Below are 22,607 nucleotides of genomic sequence, written 5' to 3'. Positions count from 1 at the left end.
ACTGATAAATATAAGCGATGGAGGAAAGATGAGTGGCCCCTAGACTTTGGAGATGGAAGGCAGAAGCTACAAGAGGCCCATGATGGCACTTCTTCATTTTGACAGAATAGTTCTGCCTGTGTGCTAAATGCTTTGTATAAAGCTAGCAATGGAGAGCAGGTTTATCAGAGCAGCTCCTAACTGGAATGAAGTGAAATTCTAAGCCATTAGAATTATTACCCCATTACTATCACCGAGTATCTCTGATGGAGCACCACCATGTCCACCGAAATTACCATGACTGCCCTAAAAGGATTTTAAATACTTCCTTATAACACTAAGTGAGACATATTTCAAAGTTATCTAGAAAGCTCTACAAGGTTGGTGCTTCCCATTGAGCCGTAGCATCCAGGCCAGTCTTATGGTTACTAGATACCAGAAGCCTTTTTAAGGTCAAAATGCCTTTATATGTATACCCCATAAGCTAAATCACTGAAATATCAACTTTTCCATTGTTGTTTCTAAATCTACCCTAGACTTTACCACAAATCCAGTATCAGTCTAAAGTAGGTGATAATACTGACCTTCTAATATTAAATTATCTTACTTTGAAAGTATTACATATTTTGTGTCTGATAACTTATAAATATCAAGGAAACATTGTATCTATCGCATCTCTAGGAAGGAAACCCCATGCTATGTAGAGTAAACGTATCACCTTGATTAATTTTGTCGCACCTAGTAAAATCAAGTTTGTTTTCACATTCTTTGAAGAAGATGTGCCGCAAAGCTATCACGACTCTCGTGAGTGTAGCAATCAAAACACAGTTGGTATGTGATCTAATAAGAGGACTAATGACTTCAGAAATCATTTCAAAGCTATGTAAGTAGCAGTATGTCCTTACAAATCCCCTCCAATTCTTAGTTTCCTTGTTTGTGAAATGGCATTACTGATTTTATATGTATGTATGTGTGTATATATACATATTTATACATACACACACTATATATAATTGCCAATATTTCAATGGAATACATACACACGTCATTGTTTTTGGAATGTAGTGCTTCAGCCTTTGTTAAATACAGAGAGCAAAAGTCAGCAACAGGTTTCCAGAGTCTTTAAAAAAACACTTCCATACTTTTGAGAAGATCCCTCGAGGAGCTAAAGGGATGATGCGTTAGAAGCAGGTGAAGGTGGGAAGTGAGGGACAAATTAGGATGATGTTTGTCATTGGAGGAAGTACTAAAGCTAAAGGCACAGAAAACGTGACAATTACTTCTGATATGTATAGGGCAGTTGGATGGCATCTCTGAGGAAGAGTCATCATCTGACGCCGGATGAGGTAAGTGCAGGCGTATTACAGGTCACTGGTGACCGTGGAGATGAAGGACTGTAAGTGGGAAGGATAATAGGTGACAACATCTGCAGATAGTCTGGCTCTCTGATGCTAAGGAAGGACATCTAACCGAAGGCTTGGACAAATGCAGACATTCTATTGCAGAAACCTAGGAGAGCAATTGCTTTTGAAAGATTAGGTACGTTTAAAAATACACATAATCTAAATTTTAAAATATGGAAATGCCTTTAACAGTTATTTTTCCAAAGAAGATGTACAAAGGGCCAACTGCTATTAGAAATGGCCTGGCACCACTCTCTGACAGGGAAGTGTACTTAATTTATAGGAGATAATACATCACTCACCTTAAGATGACTGTTATTATCAAGTCGGCAATTAACAAACATCTGCCATAGTAGGGAAAAAAGGGGACTCTGTGTACAATGATGGCAGAAAGGTAAATTGGTATGGCCATTGAGAAAACCAGTATGAAAATTTCTCAAAAAATTAAAAAGGAAATTCTATGTGATCCTCTATCTATTCCTGAAATACACCTGAAGAAATAAGAGTCCGTATCTCGGCAGAGGAGACAGCTCCCTAAGTAAGATGTCTGGCATGGAACCACGAAGACTTAAGTTTGGTCCCCCAGCAGCCATAAAAACTGAGCACAGCAGCTGGTATTTGTTCCTCCAGTTCTGGACAGTAGAGATGGGCAGAACTTGGGGCTCACCGGCCTGGAGGCTAGTCAAACTGTACTTCAGATTCAGTGAAAGACACTGTCTCAAAAGATAAGTTGGGAAAGATTAAGGAAAGACATCCCAACATTAGTCACAAACCCACATAGGTGAGCACACCCATGCACACTTGCTAGCAAACACCACACACATATTCACATATGCAAATAACTTTTAAAGATTAACATCTCAAAGAAACCTCTTCCAGGCCCAGTCAAGGAAAACTGCAAATTAGAAACTGAGAACTTACCTTAGATGTAGGAACCCAAAAATGTGAGCCTGTCCCACCTTGTCTGAAGGTCAGAGAGCTTGAGCTTAGTTTTGCTCTTTCAAAGTTGTTAATAACAGGTGTGGCTACAAAACAAGATATCCTGACCTAGGGTGTGGTTACTTGGTGTTTTGGACATTAAAATGGTCCATAGAGGTAGATCTGCTCCACCCTGACCAAGGGTTAGAGAATTCACGCAAACTTCTGCTCCTTCCTTTGAAATAGAAGGCTTGACTTAGGGAGCGGCTGCCTGCAGAATACGTAGTCTAGGTTGGGTTCACTGCCTCAGACATTAAATACTTTTACTCAGGAATTAATGGGTTGACGTCTCAAGCATTTCAACAAGCAACTGTTTTGCTTGTCTTTTGTATCATGTTAGAGCAGTCTTTTGTCTTCTTCCCCCCCGTTTGTATTGGGGTATAAAAGTGTATAAAAATAAACATGGGTGAGCTCAGTATGCAGGAGGCACTGAGTTACACTCCTGGTACTATGTTTCTGTGTTTCTTTATCAGCTCTTTTCCTCCTACCTAACATTTCTAATCCGTATGCCCCCTACCTGAAACGTACAAACCCACTGTGGCTAGGATCATGGCAAAAGTCACCCCCCAAAGGTGGCTCCTGATACAATGGCCTCTGAAACATCTGGTCCGATGTGCTTCGTAGAAGCATGCCAGTCTTGATGACATTGTAGCCACCGATGACTCCATAGAAGAAGTGGAAAGGGGTTCCTGTATCTGTATTCCCAAGTTATGCCATCATGCTGCAGTCTGAAAAGGGAAATAAGATCGTGGTGACGACTGGTGATTCCTAGTTTCTCAGTGGACCTACTGCACAAACTTCCAGCCCTTCGTGTGTCTTGTTGGCTTTGGAGCCAGTCCAAGCAAACTGACTAAATATTTGATAGTTTATCCGTACTATAGCTTGGGACATAGAATTCACTTTGCCAGTATGGTATTCAATGTGCTGTTGAAATAAATGAGCTGGGAACTGAGACCTCAATTTTCACGGGGTGGGGGTGATGAGTGGGGGGAACTTCTTACAAAGATTGACTGAAGCCTCTCTTTAGAAGTGAGGAGGGATAGCCTAAAGGTTTTTTCTGCTTCTCAGAGACTGGACCAATTCAAATTTCTCTCTAAATCTTAAGGACAGTAATACAGATGGACATTAGGGGAAAAAAAGACTCATAGTTCATCCATCACAAAAACCTTTTTGTTGTCTTTTGATTAGAACAAATAAAAAGAATTGTGATTTGACAAATTGCATGTTTATTGTCAATTTCTATGCTAGAATTATGATATTGACCTGTTAATGCTTGCAACTCTTTTGGTTCATTATAAAAAAAGCTACTGATTAAAAAAATTAGAACTTGTCTGAGAGAATTTTGACACGATCAATGAATCCTTAGATTTGAAATGTTTAAAAGGACAACTTTGTATTTTAATTGTAACTAAGAATTGTTATAGATTCCTAGACCATTTTAAAGAGGCAATCTCACCTGTGATGATTCTCCACTCCTTTGTTAGGAAATATTACAACCACAGTGTATATCACAAAGCACTATTTGCTTACCTATGATTATCTAGTTGTTAGTGAACTCTTTTGAAAAAAGTTGACTCAAAGGTGCACAGGGTCTACAGATGCATTCTCGCTCAACCCTTTATTTCTCCTTTTATTTACAGAGGCTGGTAGCCAGAGATGGCTAAGATCTTTTTCCCCTAGGCAACCAAGATAGGATGTTCATGACAAAATATATGTACCAATGATATGTAAGTCTAAAAAATGGAAAAACATTCTCCAAGACAGACATGGTCATCTGTCCTGTAGCAGAATCTCAGGCTTTATTAAATAAGATAAAAAGGGAGGAATATGTGGAGACCCAAAAATGTAAGCCTACTCCACCTTGTCTGAAGGTCAGAGAATTTGAGCTTATTTTTGCTTTCTCAAAGTTGTTAACAACAGGTGTGGCTACAAAACAAGATATCCTGACCTGCGGTTTCTTGGTACTTGGGATGTTAAGATGGTCCATAGAGGTAGATCTGCTACACCCTTACCAAAGGTCAGAGAATTCAAGTATACTTCTGGTCCTGGTTTTGAGGTAGGATATTTGACCTAGGGAGTGGTTGCCTTCAGGAGACTTGGTCTAGGGTGGCTTCACTGCCCCACATATTCAAATGCTTTCCTCAGGAGTTAATGGCTTGATGCCTCAAATATTGAAGCAAGTAACTGTTCTGGTTATCCTTTGTGTCATGTTAGAGCAGTCTTTTGCCTTCCCCCTTCCCACTTTTATTGGGGTTTAAAATTGCATGAAAAGTTAGATGTGGGCAAACTCAGAGCTCAGAACTGAATCTCAGCATTCAGGACCTGCTGAGTTGCTCTCCCAGTACTATCCTATGTCTCTGTGTTATTTTGGTTTTTGTTTTTAATCTCTATTCCTCCTACCTAATGTTTATAATCCTCATGCCCCTACCCTGGAACATATGATGCTGCCATGGCAAGGATTGCAGCAGTAGTCACCCCCAAAACATGGCTCCCCACGGTCAGAAACCATAAGGATGTTGATGAGCCTTGTGGTTCAGGCACAAATCGGCAGCTCCCCGTCACCGTGGTCATGTATGCAATTACTTGCCTAATGAGTTAACACAACTTTGTCTGTAATGTTCTCATTTCTGTTATAGTTCAGAGACCACTTCTCTGTGGCTCTTACAGAGTGACACAGGACCTGACAAGGAACTGACTGACTCATCAGTTCTACAGCAAACAACATATTCTGGCCATGTATTTGGCATCACAGACAGTTCGTGCCCATCACTTTTAAGTTGGTTGGACTTTGTGTAATTTGATGCTTGGTAGTTGAGATGTTAAAATACTTTGAGAGTTTAGGTTTGCATGCACACACTCTCTGAGCGAATGTCACTGTTTCCAGGTCTGGATTTATTGAGCCAGCAGCATACTTAGGGAATTTGTTATCCAGACAGTCTTGCATTGCCCAGTACTGACTTAAAGGGGGAAGGAACTGCTTCTATGTTTTTCTGTCTGTGGGGCGCTATGGTCAGTCTATCAATGCTTAAGTTACTTGGATGAGAAAACACACAGAGTGGTCCCAAGAAGACTTATACGTCCCGTGTCAACCCCCTGAGACAGTTGAAAGATCATTTTTCTATTCCAGCCATAGCGCATTCTTATTCACAATGGCATTAGGGAAAAATAATTATCCTCTGTTGCATTTTTACAAAAGAGTTTAAGATGACAAAATAGTTTACTCAAAATAGCAGTTGAGAGGTCTGTTATAATTCTATTGTTGCTCTCAAAGCAGATGCCACGCCACACGCAAAATGCCAAGACCACAGAGAAAGTATTTTTAGTACAGTAAAAATATGTGACATTTAAGGAAGAAATGGTAGTGCCTTGATTCATTTGTTAATTAAGCCCTTCAACATTTTCTATACACAGTTGTTGGAAGGTTATAGGATGTAAGGAGGATACAGTTTTTGCCCCCGTAGGATGCATATTTTTAGATGATTATGATAAACTGTTCCTCACAATTCATAATATGTGAGAGGAAGGAAGAAAAATGCAGATGATAAATCAAATGTATTCTTAGGATCATTAGGAAGAGCCCCTGACATTGTCTTTAAGACAGGATGATTGTGTGGGCAAGGCAGAGAAAAGGAGAGTTGTTTAAACGAACAAACGGATTTGCATGACCAAAGGTTCAAAATGGAGAGGACTGTAAGGACTTAGGTAAACCTCAGAGGACTTTAGACAAGGGCTTGCAGGGATTGCAGGAGATGAAGGGCAGAAGCTATGTTATCGACCTGTAAAGTTCATTTAAGATATTTAAGATGAAACATAGAAGGACAGACAACAGCTTCAGTGCTTAAACCCAGAACAACTAAGGCAAATACTTGAAAATCTGGAAAGACTTGGCAAATCTCTTCATATTTAGATGTCTCATCTCCGAGCAGTAAGATTAGCAATATGTACCCAGCAATCTGTGAGACAGGACCTTAGAAAATTTTAAGTGACAGATGCCATCATTTCTGTGTTTTAAATTGCTTTGTAACCTCTAAAATGGAAGCAAAACTGAATTTGGAACAGATTTCCTGTTGCTCTATTAAAAAATATGTTACAAGGAGAGTGGGAATTCTCGGATACATACATACAAAAGCACCCACTCACATCCATAGGAAGAGCAGGGTGTAAGGTATTAAAACAAAGACAGCACACACAGAGGGGCTAGTTGCTCAGTTTAGTAATGAAAATGGAGTGTGCGGTTAGGAATTGGAGGGCTCAAAGAATTTATTTTCCAATAGACAAGTTTCTTTCCTAACACTTTTAATATTAACTTTTTATATCATGATTTTACGGAGTACATGTATACACTTTTGCCTATCAACTGCCCATACACAATGGTTAAGTAAACCCTGAAATCTGGAGTGGGGGAGGCATAAAGACCTGATGATAGCCTCTCCATTTTAGGATTTCCTATTAGTTACTTTCTTCATTACTTCTACAGAGTACCTGACCAAGACAACTTCCAGAAAAGGTTTATTTTGACTTGTAGTTCACAGGTCTGTCCGTCCCGGTGGGACAAGCATGATGACCTCATGTCGATGATGGAGAAACGGAGAGTGGTGACTGCTGAGCTGACCTGCTCCCTTTATTCATCTGTGGACTCCAGCCCAAGGAATGGTGTGTTAACTAGTTAACTAGTCAGCCAATCTAATCTAGACAACCCTTCATAGGGAAGGCAACAGCCGGTTGCTTAGGCGCTCCTAGATCCCATCAACTTGATGCAGCTGACCTTAGGAAGAGCTGGAGAAGTCCCACACACGAAGTAAGTCAAGAGAGATAATCTGGAACTTGGTCAACATACTTACACTGAATAATTACATCCTTACGTCCTTTCAGAACAACAACAACAACCCTGGTCACTGAATGTTTTGTCACTGTGGTTAGCTGCATGGCTACTACCCGAGAAGCCCATGACTTTATGCACACAGCCTGTAACTATGTACCTTTTTAGAGGGTTTAATAGCGTGAACTCAAGGAGATTGTCCAATGATCCCCATTAAATCACAAATATTCTTTAAACATGGAACAAGAGGCAGGAAAGTCAGAGAAAATGACAATAGAAGGAGCTTGGGAGTCCTAGACTATGGAAAGGACTCCACGGCCATTGTTGTTTTAAAAAAATGAACAGAGAGTCTGGTTAAGAAGTGCAGGTAGTTTCCCAAAGCCAGAACAGGAAGGGAGTGAACTCCCTGCTAGAGTCCCCAGGAGAAACAGCAAGAACACTTAATTTCAAACCCTGAGACCTGTTGTGAAGGTCAGATCATCATAATGGAAACATTTTTTGCTCTTGTTTGAAGTCAAAGTCACTAGGGTTTTTTTTTTTTAATTTTTCAGAATAGTAGTTTTAAATGAATATTGTTTAAACACAGGAGCATCCTCATGGTCAACAATACAGGAAGAGAGTCAAATAAGCCCTAAAGGGACTCAGGGGATAGATACATCTGAGATTACAATTTTCTTCTTTCTGGGAACCAGAGCCCTCGTCTTAGATCCCATAGCATAGGGAGATAAGTGACATGCACTATGTAGTAAAGACCAGACCTTGCTTCAGTCTTAGGTCCAGAAGGAAGCAAAGACATAACGTGAACACAGACTCCAAGACATGATCACAGGCTTGTGAAAGTTCCTTGTGAAATTCTTAGTAGAGTTGTGTTAATCATGGTGAAGTCTTTGTGGTGCCATTAAACATTAAGCAAGCTTGGTAAAGAGAATCCAGCTGTGTTAGTTATTTTCCCCAGGAGCAGAATGCTCAGTTGGGAATAGGTCTTCAGAGATAACAAGTCAAACAAAGCACTGATATCACAAGTACACCATGAGGATGGAGAAAGGACTTGGGGGAATTCCGGGAAATTTTTATTAGTCTTCCAGGAAGAGTTGAGGTTAGTATGATGGTATTCATATGGGAGTCAGTCTACTACAATAATTTGGGTTACAATAATAAATACAAGATTCCCTACTGATTGTAAGAACTAAGAACATTAAAGAAAGAATTAACAAACTTTATCTGAATTTAAAAAGCACATTGGATTAAAAAGAATACCAAACAGAAGAAGCCATAATGTGACACAGGTAAAGAAATCAACCCAAACAAGGCAGCTGCAATAAATCAACAATTAGAAAATGGATAAACTGCAATTCCCAAGTGTACCAAGTGGTAGCCGCTAGAATGTGCAGAAGCACATCTATGTAGACAGCTATATATCACACTTGATATGTGACAGACAAGGGATTAGTACACATGGAGAATTTAAAGTAAAAGGACAAGAGAAGAGAATTTAAAGTAAGGACGAGTCCAGTGAATGGGAAGGAAGGGCTTCTGCAGGGACTCAAGAGACTGATGTTTGTTTTGAATGGACTTTATCCTATTCATCACAGGCAGTGTTTATTACAGAAGGAGTGTTCCTGAGCCAATATTAGAGTACCACCATGATTCACTCGAAGAACTGAAGGTAACTGTTGGTGGCCACTCCTGACTTCATGAGCTATAGCTGCTTCATCTTCCTTTATAAGCATCACCATGTTGCTCAGGCAAACTCATTGCTCTCTAAAAGACAAAATGTTATTTCTGGCAGAAATGACCAAAAGATAAACAAAAAAATACAACTCATGGGATAACCAAAACAGACTGGCCACTCAATCCAACCACAACATTGAATGGTATCTGAGATGTCAACACAGACTGAGAGAATTAGAGACAGTCCAAAATCAAGGACACAGATGGAGAGGACAGCTCAACTCTCAAACTTTCAGGATTTTAAATTAAAACGAAAACGACGAGGAGTACAGTGGGCAGGCACATAGGGTGAATTGGAACTGTATTGTGTTATACTTCAGCCAGGTCACTCCTATTTAAAAAGCAACATATTGCAATGTCTTCTTCGTGATATATCATCCTCCTGAATTTCCAGTATTCTAAATTTGTGTCTATCTGAATGTATTTCCGTACCAGAAGTTCTTTCTCTGCAAACCATTTAGAGAGACGGAGGTGTGTATGTGTGTGTCTATGTGTGTATATCTATCTGTATGTATCTACATCTCTGTGTCTCTGTGTTTCTGTGTGTGTGAGATAGAGCAAGAGAGAGATGGATGAAGGTAAGAAGAGAGGGAGAGGAAACACAGAAGTAAGTATATGAAAGAAACCTTTAACACTTTCACAATATTTTTGTTATTCTTTGAAAATTTTTGTACATTAATACAATATTCTGATTATATCCATCCATCATCATTTTTCTTCAATTCTAACCTCAACTCATCTCCCTCCCAACTTCATGTCCTCCATTTTGCTTTTGGCTTTTGTTATTGAGAGACCCCTGAGTCCATCTGGAACTGTCCATATGCCCTTGGGTGTAAGGCTGTCCACGGAGATATGGGTAACTCACTAGCATCCAGGTCCCCAAAGGAGATTGACTCTCCCTCCCTCAGCAAACATCTATTGCCAACAGTTCTTTGCTAAGGGTGGGACCTTGGGAGTCCCTCCCCCTTCGATGTTGGGATATTGACGAGTGTGACTTTGTGCAGGTCTTGGCAGTTAGCTACAGGTACTGCAAACTGATAAGTGCAGCAGCTACGTTGCATTCAGAAGTCAGCATTTCACGGCTCCTCTCTTTTTCCAGCTCCCCAATCCTCTCTGCTCCCTCTTCTGTGGTGTTCCCTAAGAAATCCTTGACATTGTAAGGTTTGTAAAAAGTAACATGCTTAGAGGCTTGAGGTTAAAATTGTACTTTAAAAAAAATAGTTGCAAACTACTTGGAACTTAAAAGTTAACTTATATGTGACATTGTGAACCCAGTGCCAGTATAAGAGGTAGTTATGGACAGCCAAGGATTGTCCAAGATGTACTAAGTTTATATTATTGTATTATTTAGGCCAAAAGTTCAGAGTCCACTTGGACCCAACTTTTAACAGGTACAGAAAGAGAAAATGACAAATTATTCTTTATAGACTAAGAAGAATATGTACTCTGTAAAAAGGTACGGGCACTAGAACTAAGGTGTCATGTAGGTAATTAGTTGGTGAATTCCTTTGCACCACTAACTTAAAGAGATCTGATCTAATATCTAAATCTGTTACAATGAATGAAGAACCAGATAAACTAAAGAAAATATTTCACTGTGGCACAAACATTGCTCAGACGCTGAAAATAATATGACATCATGGTGTTCCTGTGCTATGGCATCCACTAGGAGACTACTGAAGGCCTGCTTATGCATGGAAAACAAGTATGAACAAAACCTTGCCTTTGAATTTGTGAACCAAGAATTGTATTTCACACCAAGACCTAAAATGTTTTTGTATCACAGGAAAGGTTACTATGTTTCAAAAGGTAAATTTCGGTTATGTCTGATTTCATGCAAATCTGTGGAAGGAGATTAATTTTGAGATTTTTTTTTTCTGATGTTGTAAGTTGAAACAGGTTCTACCAAAATACATGCTGAGGTTCTGGTTTCTAGCACTCGAGGAAGTGAACATCAGGTTCTAAGTCTAGCACCTCAGATAGTGTTTGTAGACTGGTCATGGCTTGAGCATCTGAGATCTCAAACCCCAACCTCTAGTGACACACCTTCTTCAACAAACTCACACCTCCTCCAAGACCATACATTCTATAGTGCCACTCCCTTTGGGCCTATAGGAGCCATTTTATCCAAACCACCACAAACAGTAAACATTATTGCCTAAGAAATAATTTATGTGCCCATATTCTGATTGTAACATGAGGGGGGCCTGTCCTGTTTGTTTGGGTTTCCGTCCTGCCCCGGGTATCCACAACTGTTTAGCCCCAAAGAAAATCACACAAAGATCTCTGTAAGATATAAAGCTGACTGGCCCATTGGCTCTAGCCTTTCACTGGCTAACTCTCACATCTTGATTAACCCATTTTTCTGATCTATGTTAGCCATGTGGCTCAGTACCTTTTGTCAGTGGGACAGATCACATCCTGTTGCTTTGGTGGTCTGGGCAGGAGTGGGAGGAATAACTTTCTCCTTCCCAGAATTCTCCTGTTCTCATTATATCATTTCTATTTCCTGTCTTGTTTTCCCACCTATATTTCCTGCCTGGCCAATCAGTGTTTATTTATAACATGATTGACAGAACACAGACAATTCTCCCACACCAGTGATGTGAGAAAAATTATTGAGTGTGATGCTACTTGTTTGAAAATATGATACTTTTCATCATTTGACTTCTACCAAAGTGTATTTACATTATTTTTTGAAAGGAAACTACAGGAATTTTAGTTTTATTTTGTTTTACCTAATATGGATAACAAAACAGACCAATAGCATTTAATTTTAATTAGCCTGAAATTTGTTTAGATGCACTAATAATGTAGCAAGTTATAAAGCACGTATTCAGTGCTGGGTTTAGTATTTCAGTGAAGGGCAAGAGGTCTTATTGATAACCTTAGCCTATGTTCTATGCCTACAATTCTAAGACAAGCATGGTCACTAAGGCAGGAAGTGCTATTGGGGTTGATCCTGAAAGGTTAGTAAACAAATAAAAAAAGCAACCCTTGTGTTTATTAGTAAATAACCCATAGGCTGGAAGAAAGGATCAAGTTCCTAATGAGTAGCCACTAAAACAAAATGAAGCCAAGGCTAAGCTGGCAAGGTCATTCATGCAGCTTTCCCCAATATGGATCTTTCTGGCAAGATAATTTCCTGCCCGACTATTTGATATTTCAACCAGTAAGTTCTAATATACTACCAGTCCCAGGAAAATTAGAAAAATTAGGTTGGGTGGGGCTGTGTCTCACTGTGTCTTCCTACATGAGAAGGAAAAAACAATTAGGGTAAATTGTTCTGAATCATTGAAATGATTTGTTGAACATGCTATATAACTGAAAAATGCAAAGGGAAAATAATCCGGTAGTAAAAGGTTGAACACAAAGAAGATCATAAAACTGTAACAACGAGTCTCTCTACCAGCACATTCTCCAAGTGAGCCATCTATTTAATAGTCATTGCTTCCAACATCATTAACCAATGGATAGAGATTTAACAGAAAAGTTTTGACCACAGTAATTAAATTCTACAACACAATTTTCACATTAGATGCCATCCTATTGACCACAAAACAACTTAGACGACACAATCTAGTTTGCGTCTAATTCTCAAAACCAAAAGTTCATTTTCTACTATAAAACTCCCTCACTACAGTGACTTTCCATCCTCTTCTCATTGTCTGTTTTCCTTCTGGATCCCACTCCTCCCCTCCTGCTAGTTCTAATTCTAAATTACTCTGGTCTCCTGGCTTTGTTCTGACATTTGCCTGGCAGAACATAAAACAACAAACATGTTCAATTTGAGTGGTTTCCTGCAATGTTATTCTATCAAACTGGCAATTTCCAAAAGGATTTAGAATCGAGCATACAGTTCCTCATACACAAGTTGGCCTGACAGTGATTGCCAAAGCAGGCTATACTTCTAACAGCTTTACTTTCTGCACGTCTGAAAGCATCCCTTCCTCTCAGGTTACTGTTTATGCTTCTCTGCGTACTGTAGATACCTTCTAGGGGCCACAGAACACTGCGTTCAGCACTCTGAAACGCTAAGTGCAGGACACTTTGGTATGTACGGCAACACGGAGAAAGAATATTTTTCTCCGGCAGACATATAAAGTAATGAAAGGTTAATCAAGATGTGTAAATTGCAGCTGATGGATTGGTGGCCTCACCTAAGGATCAGATGCAGAATTAATTAAAGCGGGCTGCGTTTATTTCTTGTATAGCTATTTCTTGCTTCACTACCCACGTATGCCATTTCCAAGATGGTGGCAGCTATAGAAATTTTATGATTTGATTGTGGTTTGGCTTGAATTCAAATTATAGGGTCTGAAATTGATCAAATTAGACATCGAATGCCTCAGGCAGAAACAGTATGTGCCAATGTCAATGGTGGCAAGATGTACTGAAACACTAAGTTAACACAGACGGCTGTAAACTCACAGGGCTTCTGGTACTCACTTCAGGGCCACAGACTAGTAAAGACTGTAATGGGTTTGCGTGTCCTGGTTGTATCATTGTAGTTCTCAGAAGGCTAAAATTCTCCAATGCAGTAGCATGGGCTTCTTGTGATTAATTCCATGCAGACAGCAACCAGACCCTTCAAGTTCCTTTGCACCGGGCTGATCCTGATTCTCCTTCAGTGAGTGATTAAACTCATTCTGCTATTTCATGTCACATTTTGCCACTGGGTTAAAAGATGTTTCATTTTTTTCTTTCTTTCTTTTTTTTTTTTTTTTTTTTTTGCTCTAAACTAAGAGAAATGAGTTTATGGATCCTGACTCAGATGTTATTTGAATAAACAAGCCTTCACTATTTTTTCCCTTTGACACAATGATACAAACCTTTCTCGCTTTACTTCCCTTGCACATGCTGTCTCATATCCTGAAATCTAGCAAGCAGAAATGACTTCCAAAACAACCTTTGGGCTTCATGCAGTGTGACAACATGGCCTATTGGCAAAACAAGCTGGCATCAGTCAGTGTCCTCAATAATGCACCGTCAACAGCTGTAAACCCTAAGCTCTGGAAGAGTTCCCCTCAGTCTGTCCTCGCCTAAACTGCTGAGCCCTGCTGGCTATTTGAGCAAGGAAAAAGTTACCCCTTTTCCCAGTCATGATCCTTAAGATATTGAAATGTAGTCTGCTTCTCCTGCCTGTCTCTAAAGCACATCGTTTCTCTAGAATGAGGATGAGCAAGCAGGGATGGTGTAGGAGGAAGTTACAGACTAGGATTCGGTTGCCTGGCAATTCTGTCTGCTTGACAACTCACAGCATGCCCTTGAACGAGTCATTCTGCCTCTGGAGACTTCAGTTTATTTGACCATTCACTGAAAAAACTACAGTCATGATTTAGTAACAGAAACAGTCATTGAAATCTCATGCTAAAAGCATTTTAAAATTTGAGTTACTACTATAAGTATCGTTGAAATGATCAAGTAGGATGTCTGTAAATCTATTTCTCTTATACAGATAACATTTCCCTGCCTTCTTGGTATTTTTTATAGCCATTGTCTTACTATATGCATGTGAACCAAATGATTACGTTGGGGATTTGGTACTTTATGTTGTACTTTGGTATGAATTAGATCTCAAATATCTGTGGGAATTCAAGAATAATTCTCAGCCTCATTTTTTTTTTAATGTGAAACTGTAGAAGAGACTGATTTGGTGATCTTCATTATCTCTTCCAGTTTGTTATGTTGTGAATAAGTTCTTGCCCCAGCCTGGCAATTTCGGGAAAGTTAATAAAAGTAAATTTAGAAACAGTCACAACTACATTCTGCCCTTTGCATGGCTGCAGGCTTGCCTTAAGTCTGGAAACCCTCAGAGTTGGGTAGCAGGGAAGTGAGTTAGTTATTGACAAGTTCAAGGCTGCCCTTTGCTGCAGAGTACAGTTAGAAAAAAAAAACTTGTCTCAAAAGTTCCTTTCCAATATATATAAACTGAACGTATGTAGTTTTACGATTAAACTATAGATTTTTGTATCATAAAATTTGTAGGCACTGTAGATGGTGCTAACCCATAAAGTAAATAAACAAAATGAACATTTATTGACATCTACCCATTCTAAATGCCTAGACTAATTTGATAAGTGATGATATTTGCTCAGTGACTTCCTATAACACAGACATTTGTCAATAGTGCCCTTAAAAAGATTGTACAGCTTCGTATTTTATAGCTTATAGAGATTATTAGCCATGATCTCATAAAAGAACTAAAAATCATTAACATTCAAGACACCATTTATTGTACAGGATTGTTTTTGCTATCCTGGCTTTTTTACTTTTCCATATGAAGTTGAGTACCATTCTTTTGAGGTGTGTGAAGAACTTTGCTGGGATTTTGATGGGCATTGCATTGAATCTGTAGATTGCTTTTGGTAAGACTGCCATTTTTACTATGTTAATTTTCTACCCAAGAGCATGGGAGATCTTTCCACTTTATGGTGTCTTCTTCAATTTTTTTTCAAATATTCAAAGTTCTTGTCATACAAGTCTTCCATTTGTTTGGTTAGAGTTACTCCGAGATATTTTATGCTTTTTGTGGCTATTGTGAAGGGTGATACTGATTTCTTTCTCAACCCATTTATCATCTGTTAAAAGAAGGGCTAATATTTTTTTTTGAGTTAATCTTATATCCTGTTTATGAATTATACAAGTTTCTTGGTAAAATTTTGGGGATTGCTTATGTAAGCTATCATATTATCAGCAAATTGTGGGAGTTTGACTTCTTCTTTTCTGATTTGTACCCCTTTGATCTCCTTTTGTTGTCTTACTGCTCTAGTTAGAACCTCAAGAACTATATTGAATAGATATGGAAAGAGTGGAAACCTTGTCAAGACACCATTTAAATAATTATCATTACTATAAGAGCTATTTGGTCCAGAAATGCTTGGTGACCTTCTGATTCATGTATAATGTCACTGCTTGAGTAATCTTTATCAACTAATAGCTTCTTAAAATTTGGTTTTCTAGACTTCACTTTTCTTTAGAAGCAATAAAATATAAAGGCTTAGATATTCATAAGAAAGCCCAAGGCGATGCAAAGTCAAAATATTGTGACTTGATTGATTATAGGTGCAAGGGATGTACTTTCATGATAGAGTCATGCTCAATTGCAGAGCAAATTCCAGACCAACCTGGGTGATATGAGTGTTGTGGAATATTCTTTTAATTATGCAATGAAGTGTTAAATTTGTTTATGCTGCATTTGTTTAATGATGTAAGGATGTGTATTTAATTTTGTAAAGATGTAATACATTTGTTTCACCTTACCTGCCTAAAGTATCTGATTGGTCTAATGAAAAGCTGAATGGCCAGTAGGTAGGCAGGGAAAGGATAGGTGGGGCTGGCAGGCAGAGAGAATAGATAGGAGGAAAAAATCTAGGCTGGAGAGAAGAAAAAAGAAGGAGAAGAGAATGAGGAGAAAGAGAGAGACATGACGGGGGCAAGAAAGCAGGCAGCAGTCAGTCAGCCAGTCATGAGAAGCTGTGAAAGATACACAGCAGGAAACAAAAGTAAAAAGCCCCAAGACAAAACGTAGATGAAGAGAAATGGGTCAATTTAAGTTAGAAGAGCTAGCCAGAAAGGAGCCTAAGCTAGGCTGAGTATTCATGACTAATAATAAGTCTCCATGTCATGATTTGGGAGCTGGTTGGTAGCCTAAATGAAAAAGCCTGGTACATATAAGAACCTAACTCCAGCTCCCTCTACACACTCAAAAAACGTGGTATTGCTGTCACTACAGTCTTATCGCAAATAGATCAGAGTGCTCAAACACACTTACGTATCTTATAAACAGAGTGTGTGTAAACCATTTCCTCAGTACCTTCTATTTACTAAATACAATGCTGGATATTGCAGATGGGCAGAAGAAAAAGGGAGACTTAGGACTGCAAAAAGTTTAAAGTAATCATACAGTCGGGAACTAAAACAGAGGCTAAAGTAGTGCCAGTGTGGGGAAATAAAAGCAGCTATGGGTTGTGCTTCAGAGTACAAACTCTGGATTCAGCTGCATGGGCTCGAACCCCAGATCTGTCACTTGTCAGCTGTGCTTCTGACTTTGATCTTTTTCATTAGTGAAACTGGGAACAATGATAACAGTTCACATCTCCTAGGCAGTAATGATGAAAAGATTAGTTATAGTTATAAGTTAGTCCTAAGCTTTCAAAAATGATGAGAAAGAAGGATACTGTTTTGAGTTGCATGACTAATTTTTTTCTTTCTTTTTTCCTTTTTTTTTTTTTTTTTTTTTTTTTTTTGAGACAAGGTCTCTCTATGCAGCCCTGACTGGCTTGGAATTCACTATGTTGAACAGGCTTGTCTCAAACTCACAGAGATTCATCTGTCTATGCCTCTCAATTACTGGGATTAAAGGAGTGTTCTACCATGCCTGGCTAACACAACTAATTTTTAACTGTGAGAAGAAAGCAATGTTATTCATATTACACATTTACCCTATTTTGCTGGAGACAGACACATGAGAATTCTTCCAATTAACTCAGTTGTTCCACACACAGGTGGGATTTTCTTCACAAAATTGTCCGTTGGGCATGATGCCATCCTCTGGCCTCCTCAGGCACTAGGCATACACAAGGCACATATGCATATATGCAGGCAAACACTCATACACATAAAATAAAAAATAAGTAATTCTCAAAGAGAAATCAAAGTTTATTCAAATAAAGTATTAATTTGACTACATGATATCTGGTAGACTGTTGTAAGGCACCTTACTTCCCTCTGGAACCCCACCTTTTAACATTCCTTGAACATATTAAACCCTCCACATTGTTTGACCCTTCTTCATTCAAGCCTGGATTTTTGTGCTATCTTTGAATCTGAACTCGTTTATGCCACCTACAGCCAGGAGAGCATGCATTCTAAGAGAAGCCACAGGGAAAAAATTCTGACCACACACAACCTGTATGTTATGAGAGAACCCAAACTAGTGATGCTAAGAATCAGCATGGAGAGAGAGAGAGAGAGAAAGAAAGAGAGAGAGAGAGAGAGAGAGAGAGAGAGAGAGAGAGAGAGAGAGAGAGAGGAGAGATGCTTACCTAGCCTCTGATTGCTCAAACCATTCCACCTTGGGAATGAAAATACAACAGAAAAAATCTTGAGGGGTGTCCAGATCCAGGCACCTTCTTACTGTAGAGTTTGGCTCATCAACCCTCCAGATTTGTGAGCTGATAATGAATTACTGTCTTAAGTGGTTAGTTTTGAGGTTGTTTCTCATGAGCTTCCCTCTTCTCCTGTCTCTTCTAAGTTACCTGAAGGTACCCAAGCAACTTCAGCTGTTTCTAATCAACGTTCCAAAAACCCTTTCCCCGTAACTAGCAACTTCTTGCTCCAAACCTGAAAACTCGATGGGGTCATATAATTCCACCTTTCACTAGTCACTGTCTAGTGCAGGTATTTATACATCAAACCAAAGAAGCACTTTAAGTGTGCTCTACACTTACTCCCCTTCTTCTCCTGCTTGACAGGTAAGAAATGGAGGTGGAGAAAGGTAAAGGCATGAAGACCAAAGCACTAGTAACTACAAGACTTGTAGCTCAATCTCATGAACTCCGGCTCCTGATTTCGGAGAATGTTCATGGTTTGTCTCTGCCTAGTTTATCTCCCCCCATCCCCACCCCATTCACAGAGCTCTTTCTAGGTACCAGATTTCCTCTGCAGGTCTCAGGTCTTCGGGGAGCTCCTCAGATACTATTCACAGGTCAGCTGAGACACATTCAGAGCCCATGTGAGTCCAATCTTGTCTGCCCTGTTTTATTTTGAGCACAGTATTTACAGATATTGAGAATAATCTTTTTCAACGTGTTATTTGAAAATGGATTAAATGTTTATTATTTCCTTCATTATTGAGAATAAGTTTTTGAAAATAAAATATATTGATTACTTTCTCCTTCTTTGAGATCTTCTCCTCCACGACATTCCCAGAATCTTGAGTTGAGTACTATACAAGCAAGTAGAACATACTGAGTATTTCCTGAAAGAATGAACAAATGTGCTTCCTGGTCTAGACTGACGCTTGTAGGTGGGTTTCTTCATGAGTATTTACTAGTGACAATGTTCAAGCCATGTCAACAGAGATTGGCAATTTTCAATTCTACATATTTATGAGTAGCTGAATGTATCTTAATTCCTAGAAACATACTACAGCTAAAGAAGGGAACTACTTCCTGATAATTTCTTCAGGAAAAAGTAGAAGTACTAGAAGTGTGTAGTGTTTGTGTCAGGAGCTAATAATATTTAAAATTGGTGATGTAGGTTTCTAGTGACTGAGATTCTTAAAAACAGTTTCTTTTCTTCTTTCTATGGTCAAACATTTAACAAAAGCAACATAAATGTAAATGGTTGGGTTTTTAAAATTTATTTTTCTAAAAAAGTAAAATATAACAAGATCAAACAAAAATGGTCACAATGAAGTTGGACAAGGCAAACCAAAAGAATTAAATGAGTTCCAAGAAAAGGTGCAAGACTCATCCACTCACTCAGAAGTCTCCCCAGCAAGGAAAAAACAAACAAACTCACTAAACTGAAAGCTATTATACACACACACACACACACACACACACACACACACACACACACACACATACACACACACACACACACACACACACACACACACACACACACACACACACAGAAGTCCTGGTGCAGACATGTTTTTCATGCTGCTTCAGTCTCTGTAAGTTCATATGAGCTTTGCTCAGTTGATTTAGAGGGTAATATTCTGTTGAAGCCCTCTATCTCCTCTGGTTTTTACACTCTTTCTGCCTCCTCGTGAGGGTAGGGATGTTCTCTGAGCTCTGAGGGGGAAAGATTTGATGGAGACAACCCATTTAGATCTGTGTGTTCCAAGATCTCGCTCTTGGTTTGATGTCTGGCTGTGAGTCTTTGTATTTTTTTTCCAATCTGCTGCAGGAAAACGCTTCTCTGATGTTGAGTGAACAGGGCACTGATCTGAGTATAGCAGAATAACATTAGGAATTATTTTATTGCTTTTTGTTTGCTTTTGGATTTGTAGTATTTGGTTGAACACTAGGTATTTGGACCCTCTTATCTAGTCTCAGGTTTTTGGTCACCCAAGCAGTATCAGACATCTCATGGAGTGGGCCTTAAGGCAAATTGGTTGGTTATTCCCACAAACTTTGTGCCACCATGGCCCTAGCATGTTCTCGTAGGCAGGACAGTTTGTAAAGGTTTTGTGACTGGTTTTGATGTTTACATGTCTCTTTTGGTAGCCTGAAGAGTACCATCCTATAATAAAGACACTAGAATGTAGGGATGAAGGCTTTATATAGGCATCAGCTCACCCTCTCCAGTTGGGTTGTGCTGGTGTTGTCTTCAGCAATGGGGTCTTGCGGTCAGTGCTGAGGCGACCTATTGTCTTGGCAACAGCCTGCGTTGTTTGGAGGTTTCCATTTCCAAAGGGACCCCTTGGGCCAAGCACTCACTAGGATATAACTCAGTCCTGGTACTGGAAGCTTCATTTGGTAGCAAGAGATGCCCAGTTGGGACTGTGTCTCCCTCGTTATTTGGAGACTTTGGTAGGAGCACCTTCATATATTTTATGAAGTTTCCACTGCACTAGGTTTCCATACCACCCCTCAAATGCCTTCCAATTTTAGCTGTCTCTTCTAAAATCACTCCTTCAACTCATATCCGTCTTTCCTTCCCATCTGATTTGCCCATTCACAGGCCAAGACCATACATAAACCTATGTCCCCCTTGTAGGAAGATCCATGTGTCCTGCCTAGTCCCTTTCTTTATATCTAACCTCTCTGGGTTTGTGGATTTTAGCTTGGCTATCATTTATTTAATGGCTAAAATCCACTCATAAGCAAATTCATACCATATTTATCTTTCTGGGCATAGGTTGCCCCAAAAGGAATGATGTTTTCTAGTTCCATCCATTTGCCTGCAAATTTTATGATGTCATTTTTCTAAACCACTGAGTAATATTAATTCTGTAAATGTGCCATATTTTCTTTATCCATTCATCAGTTGAGGACATCTAGGTTGTTTCTAGTTTCTGGAAATTATGAATAAAGCCATAATGATCATGATGGAAAAAGTGTCCTGTAGTGGGGTGGAACATATTTGGGTGTATGCCTAAGAGTGATATAGCTGGGTGCTGAGGTAGATCGATTTCCAACTCTCTCAGGAAACACCATATTGATTTCCATAGTGGCTGTACAAGTTTGCACTCCCACAAGCAGTGGAGGAGTGTTCATCTTGCTCCATATCCTCAAAGCATAAGTTGTCACTTGTGTTATGGATCTTAGGCATTCTGACAGGTGTAAGATGGAATCTCAGAGTACCTTCGATTTGTATTTCCTTGATGGTTTATTTAGCTTAAGTTCTAGGGGAGGCAGTTTAAAAAAGTAGGAAAGGCTTGACAGGGGAGCGAGAGATGGCTGATCACACGGTGTCCTCACTTAGGAAGCAGGGAGATGAATGCTGGTACTCTTCAGTCCAGACCCTAGCCATGAGACATTGGCACCCAAATTCATAGGAAGTCTTCCCTCCTCACAACATACACGTACATTTCCATGGTGATTCTAAATGCAGTCAGGTTAACAACGAAGATTAACACGAGGTTCTAGGAAAGTTTATGGAAATTGAGTAGTCTTAGTAAGTTATCTACCCCCTAAAATATTGATTGCCTCTTATTGGCTCACATTTTTTTCTCTTATTTACCACATTCACTACTCAACCTTCCATCCTATTTCTCTTTTCTCTGCTTCCAAATTCGCAAAAGTTTTTGCTAAGTCATTATATACCATTGTTCGTTTTTCTTACTAGTCATCTTATTTCTTGGTTTCATCCCATCTTCTTTTTTCCTTCTTGCTACAGGTAAGGCCCTTCCTCCAGCATGCCTTGACTCTGAAGTTGCTAGTAACTCTGTCTCCAGTTGCTTCCTAGTCCACTCCCTGTTCTGTCCTGTCCTGTCCTGTCCTGTCACTTAAAGCAGTGTTTCCATGGTAGAAAGTTGATCTTGTCACACTCTAAATCTAGGGGTTCAGATTCCACATCTTCTCTGGCTCATGAATAAATGATACTTCATACAGATAAAGCATGTCTTTAAATAATTTAACAATCTAAAATGTCTGTTAGATGCACAGGAGTCTATGAGGTGTGAAACACTCATTTAAAAATATCCTTTACAACAGGAAAGAATCATCCTGAACTACTGGTATGAGAGGCATAAAAAACTGGATCCAACCAGTTCAATCTCTGCTTCAAAGACTTGATTTCTGCAGTGTATGAACCACTCTCCTGGCAGAGGGGTTTGTTGCTGCTTCTTCTTCTCTACCTGGTCAATAGTGCTTGCTTCATGCCTATTTTACCATCACAATAATCTCTGCCCCAAGAAGATATGTGCATCACTCAAAGGTGATATAATTATATTATAAACTCAAACAATAAAAATTAGTTATTAAAAAATGTACTTTCAGGGCCCTGTAGCAGGTGACTCGTTTGACTGATGGCTCATTTATTCATTCACGCAAAATCCAAGCATTCAGGAGTCATTTACTGAGATGCCAATGTGGGGTTAGGCACTGGGGTTCAGAGACCAGAAGCCAGCTCTGCTGTAAGAAACTCAGGTGACAGCTTGATGAAGAAGTGAACACCAAACAGGATCGCTGGTGTGATAACAGAGGAAAGCACAAGGCACAGAATGGGATAAACTC

Source organism: Microtus pennsylvanicus, chromosome 15, assembly GCF_037038515.1.
Source record: "Microtus pennsylvanicus isolate mMicPen1 chromosome 15, mMicPen1.hap1, whole genome shotgun sequence".
NCBI lineage: Eukaryota > Metazoa > Chordata > Mammalia > Rodentia > Cricetidae > Microtus > Microtus pennsylvanicus.
The sequence above is the reverse complement of the archived record's forward strand: the minus strand, read 5'-3'. Positions refer to the sequence as shown.